Raw genomic sequence first — 6,085 nt, 5'->3', positions numbered from 1 at the left:
TCTCCTGTGTTTCCCACTTAGAGAAGTTCCTTTAGCATTTGTTGTAGAGCTGGTTTGGTGGTGCTGAATTTTCTTAGCTTTTGCTTGTCTGCAAAGCTTTTGATTTCTCCATCGAATCTGAATGAGATCCTTGCTGGGTAGAGTAATCTTGGTTATTGGTTCTTCCCTTACATCAGTTTAAGTATATCATGGCACTCCCTCCTGGCTTGTAGAGTTTCTGATGAGAAATCAGCTGTTAACCTTATGGGAGTTCCCTTGTATGTTATTTGTCGTTTTTCCCTTGCTGCTTTCAATAATTTTTCTTTGTCTTTAATTTTTTTCCAATTTGATTACTATGTGTCTTGGTGTGTTTCTCCTTGGGTTTATCCTGTTTGAGACTCGCTGCTCTTCCTGGACTTGGGTGGCTATTTCCTTTCCCATGTTAGGGAAGTTTTTGGCTATAATCTCTTCAAATATTTTCTCTGGTCCTTTCTCTCTCTCTTCTCCTTCTGGGACCCCTATAATGCGAATGTTGTTGCGTTTAATGTTGTCCCAGTGGTCTCTTAGGCTGTCTTCATTTCTTTTCGTTCTTTTTTCTTTATTCTGATCCACAGCTGTGAATTCCACCATTCTGTCTTCCAGGTCAGTTATCTGTTCTTCTGCCTCAGTTATTGTGCTATTGATTCCTTCTAGTGTAGTTTTCATTTCAGTTATTGTATTGTTCATCTCTATTTGTTTGTTCTTTAATTCTTCTAGGTCTTTGTTAAACATTACTTGCATCTTCTCGATCTTTGCCTCCATTCTTTCTCTGAGGTCCTGGATCATCTTCACTATCATTATTCTGAATTCTTTTTCTGGAAGGTTGCCTAGCTCCACTTCATTTAGTTGTTTTTCTGGGGTTTTATCTTGTTCCTTCATCTGGTACATAGCCCTCTGCCTTTTCATCTTGTCTACCTTTCTGTGAATGTGGTTTTTGTTCCACAGTCTGCAGGATTGTAGTTCTTCTTGCTTTTGCTGTCTGCCCTGTGGTGGATGAGGCTATCTAAGAGGCTTGTGGAGATTTCTATATAAGCAAATACATCTGATGTTTTCAAGGAGAGAAGGCAGATTATAAAACATTATAAATATATATTTAATATATTAAATTTATATTAAAATACATATAAAATTACATTTTTATAATATTTAAGTGTAAATATATGAATAGAATGTATTCTGGACTGATATATACTAAAGCATTAAAGGTAATTTTCTCTGGTGGCATGATTATAAATGGTTTATTTTCCCTTTTAATCTTAACTGCATTTCCAGATTTCTCTACAATAAACACATTATTTACACTTAAAAAATATATACTTAAACTGGTTTTATTTCAGTAAATTTTTTTTTTTTTCAGTAACGGCAATATTTTTCAATAGCTCCATCTGCTGGCTGCTGAATAAAGTTAATTTTCAAATATTACTGTATTTGTTTTTACTGTAGCCAGGACAAGAAATAGAATTCCTCTATTAAAACAAAGGATGCTTCTTATATATCTATGAAGAGAAGTATCTGCAGTCAAGTTAATTCACCTGATACACATTTGGTTGGATACAGAGTAGGCTATTACCCCATACACAAAAATAGACTGTTTGCCTAGAACAGAAACATTACATTGAAAAATTGATTTGGTATTTTTGGCTATCTTACAATGGCATGCTGATTTTGTTGATTGTGTAAAATAAAAACATTGATTAGTGGTTGAATATTGATATGTATTAAATATATCATATTGTAGGAATTCATATACTTTTGCATTCATATTCAGAGCTGCAGTCTAAACTGTCCTATGTCATTCTCATTATTTTGAAGTGAAATTGCTCTTGTTTCCATATCTCTTTATTATTTCCTGAAGTTGAATTGATGATAAATGCTTTCCTTAACATGAATTTCTCTTTTTATGGTAACAGGAGGTATTATATTTTGTTTAAAAGTCTCTCAGTCATCTAGCTTTGGAACTCTTAAAAAGTAAAATCTGTCATTACGCTGAGTGAAATAAGTCATTCATGAAAAGACAAGTACTGTACGATCCCACTTATATGAGGTGTCTAAAGTAGTCAGATTCATAGAAGCTGAAAGTAGAATGGGAGTTACCATGGGCTGGGGAGAAAAGGAGTTGTTGCTTAATGGGTATAGAGTCTCAGTTTTGCAAGATGAAGAAGTTCTGGAGATCTGTTTCACAACGATGTAAATATGCTTAACACTACTGAACTGGGCACCTAAAAATGTTAGAATGGTAAATTTATGATTTTTTTTACCACGATAAAAAAGTAAAGTCTAAAAAATATATATTGTATGTGTGATATTTATATATATTTTATATATTTATATGTATAACAAGTTTGAGAGAACATATTGAAGCATGCACTATACTTTTTAAAAAATATCTTTATTGGAGTATCATTGCTTTACAATGTTGTGTTAGTTTCTGCTGTACAGCAAAGTGAATCAGCTGTATGTATACATATATCCCCATATCCCCTCCCTCTTGAGCTTCCCTCCCACACTCCCTATCCCACCCCTCTAGGTCATCACAAAGCATCGAGCTGATCCATTTTTCTGGTCTCCTCATAAGTCAATTAGTATTTCTACAAATTTATCATATTTATTTGTGATTTACATGGGACTTAATTTAAAAAGAGATTCAAACATGATTGTAAGATTAAATGGGATTTTAAAATTACATACTTTCTAAATTAATTGGAAGATGATGAGATTCACTAAAAAATTTCCCCTGACTATGGATCCCTGGACAAATTACTTAGCTATTTGTCTCAGTTTTTTTAATGTAAAATGAATTGAAAGAGGTGATCATTTCTATGCTCTATGAACCCTAAAATTCTCAAAATATTTTCATGGCATCTTTCTGACACCCTTTCCTAACCAGCTCTAATGCAATAATATATATATAAGGAAACAGATAAAAAAATTTAAAAAGCAACTATCAAGTAGTTAAAGGACTCTTAGGTATATTTTGTATAAGAAATCACACCTAGTTTGACCTATATAAAGTAAGTCTCCCCGCTACAATGGATAGATGTGATATGAACTTATAAAGAGCAGACTTTTAAAATATGCATATACATATGGAATTAATATAGTATCCATACCCTGCTTGGGGAGAAGTTTGAAATCTTTGGAAAAGAATATATATAAATAGGCTGTCAGGGAGAGAGTCCTCACTTTTATTCCATTCAGTCATCTGGCCAGATTGTTCTATTACTCATGACTTCTAACACCATATAAAGAAATTTTATTCTAGATGAAACTGTGTTTAAAGAAGCTCATGTATTACTATAAATATGCTTCTGGTATTAAGTTAAACTCCTTGCTGAGAATTACGGCTCATTCTAATGGCTAATCATAATGCTATTTATTTTAAAATATTTATTTATTTATTTTAAAATATTTACTTATTTGGCTGAATCAGGTCCTAGCTGCGGTGTGCGGGATCCTTAGTTGCAGCATGTGGGATCCTTAGTTGCGATATGCGGGCTTCTAGTTGCGGTGTGCGAACTCTTAGTTGAGGCACGCATGTGGGATCAAGTTCCCTGACCAGGGATCGAACACAGATTGGGAGTGTGGAATCCCAACCACTGGACCACCAGGGAAGTCCCCATAATGCTCTTTAAATCAGTTCTCATTTGCTTTCTTACATATCTGAGCCAATGATATACTTGATATAAATATGAAATTTAGAATAAGTCATTGTTCTATGTCAAAATAAAAACATGAGCATAAAATAACAATATATATACTATACTATATATATATATAAAATGCTATGTGAGTATATGTATATACATGTATATTTGATTTTTGTCATTTTAATTACAATATGTGTTGGTGTGTTCCTCCTTGGGTTAATTCTGTATGGGACTCTGTGCTTCCTGGACTTGGGTGACTGTTTCCTTTCACAGGTTAGGGAATTTTTCAGCTGTTATTCTTCAAATATATTCTCAGGCCCTTTCTCTTTCTCTTCTCCTTCTGGGACCCATATAATGAGAGTAGTAGTACACTTGATGTTGTCCCAGGGGTCTCAAATTGTCCTAATTTCTTTTCATATATAGTTAAATACATGCACTTCAACTGGTACTGGCATAATTCTTAACAAACTTCAACAGTTGCAAAGAAGACACTATGAAACAATGTTGGATATTTATTATAAGTTGTTAAAAAATAGCATTTTGATTCCAGAGTCTACTGGCTGTGCTGTTCACTGCAGGAAGCCCCTAGCCACATGTACTTATTGAGCACTTGAAACCTGACTAATGGGAATTGAAATGTGCTTTAAGTATAAAATTCACAAGATGAACAAAAGAATGTAAATTATGTCATTAATAAAATTTTATATTGATATGTGCAAAGGACAATATTTTGGATGTACTGTTTAATAACATAAAATGTTATTAAAATTAATTTCACTGGTTTCTTTTCACTTTTTAAAATTGGAAGATTTTATGTTGCATACCTGGTTCACATCATATTTCTTTCGGACAGTGTGGATTTACAGTGTAACTAAATGCAATTTCCTCCCGTTAACCAAGATCAGGCCCATGGACTGCACACACTGCTGAGTGCTGACCACGGATAAGAGTGAACAGTCTTTGCTTTGGCTGTTCTGCCCAGTGCATTCAGGAATTCTCAGCCAGCAGCTCAGAACCTCAGTCACAATGGTGACCTATGCTATTTGTTATAACTCCAAGGAAACCAAGAAGACTTTAACAAGTCTGTATATTTACCCAAATGATCTTCGATAACACACATACACACAATATCCCCAAAGATCCCAGAGAGTCCTTCAGAATAAAAAAAGTTAAGAATTTCAGTCTAGTGTCTGCATAGAAGATCGGGAGTACCATTAGTTATTAGGTAGGTAAGAAGATGGTCCAAAAACTCTTTAAGGAACTAAATGTGCTTAACAAGATGAGACCTCTAAAACAATGTTTAAAAAGAAAGAAAGTCAGCAGGAAACTGCCTTTGCTGGCTCTGGCATTGAGCTGTGTTGTAGGCAAAGGTCATCTCAGAACCCTTACCCTAATTTCCCTTTGTGGCATCCTTTCCCTTCTTGCTATTCTCCCTGTTTGGAAATCCTAGTGCCTTTCTCATCCCTGTCTCTTTCATCTGCCTCTCTCAACGGAAAGGAAAATAATCTTTTGTTAGTGTAAAGCCAGTAGAAGTGTGGGCTGATGGGTGCCACATACTGCTCCTGATGAATTACAACTTGGTTATTTTTTGGACTTTACTTTTATTAGATCAGCTTTATGTTTACAGCAAAATTGAGAGAGGGGTACAGAGATTTCCCATGTACACCCTGCCCCCACATTTGGTTGTTTTTTAAAGCCCTAAACACAGAAATTTATTTTTCTTTTATTACCAACTTCAGATTCCAGTTTTCCTAAACTGTTGCTTTAAATGAAGGTTTAGATGACTAATTTCTGTAAATCCATTTGCTGTTGCATGAAGCATAGTTTCTTTGGTTAGCAGCTATACTTCACTGAGGCCTTAAAGATTTTTGCCTCTCTCCATCCTAATAGTAATCACCAGATAACTTTTAACATATTCCCTCACAGCTGCAGCAGAGAGGAGTGGCAACTCCTGGAGGTGAAGGGGGTTAGAAAACCCACCTTCTGGTAAGCGTCCTTGTGGTCTTTAGATTGTCCTCCGATAAGGACAGCTGTGATAAAACGAATGAATGGAATGCTTTGTTACAGATGGAATTACTACGTCCCTCCACCCGCTACCTAAACAATACCTGAAAACGGGAAAGCTGTGGGATTAAGTAAAGACATTACACACACAGTGGAGAAAAAAGCTATTTTATGGCATTTTGAGGTGACTAGGTCAGAGTTCCCAAGTAAGGAGCAAAGTAAACACCAATTTTATTTACTTCGCACAACATTAGTACTCAATTTCACTGTTTTAAAAAATTCCCAACTTTTATCTGTAAGGCTAGAGATATATAACAATTTATGTGGTTTTCGGCAAAAGTCAAGGAAGCGAGAAAGCATTGACAGCTGCCGGTCTCGCCGCCACCGCAGCTACAGCGGCGGCGTGCCCGTGTGGC

This window comes from Neophocaena asiaeorientalis, unplaced genomic scaffold (assembly GCF_003031525.2).
Source record: "Neophocaena asiaeorientalis asiaeorientalis breed wild unplaced genomic scaffold, Neophocaena_asiaeorientalis_V1.1 scaffold59, whole genome shotgun sequence".
In the NCBI taxonomy this organism is placed as follows: Eukaryota; Metazoa; Chordata; class Mammalia; order Artiodactyla; family Phocoenidae; genus Neophocaena; species Neophocaena asiaeorientalis.
This window is presented reverse-complemented; position numbering follows the sequence as displayed.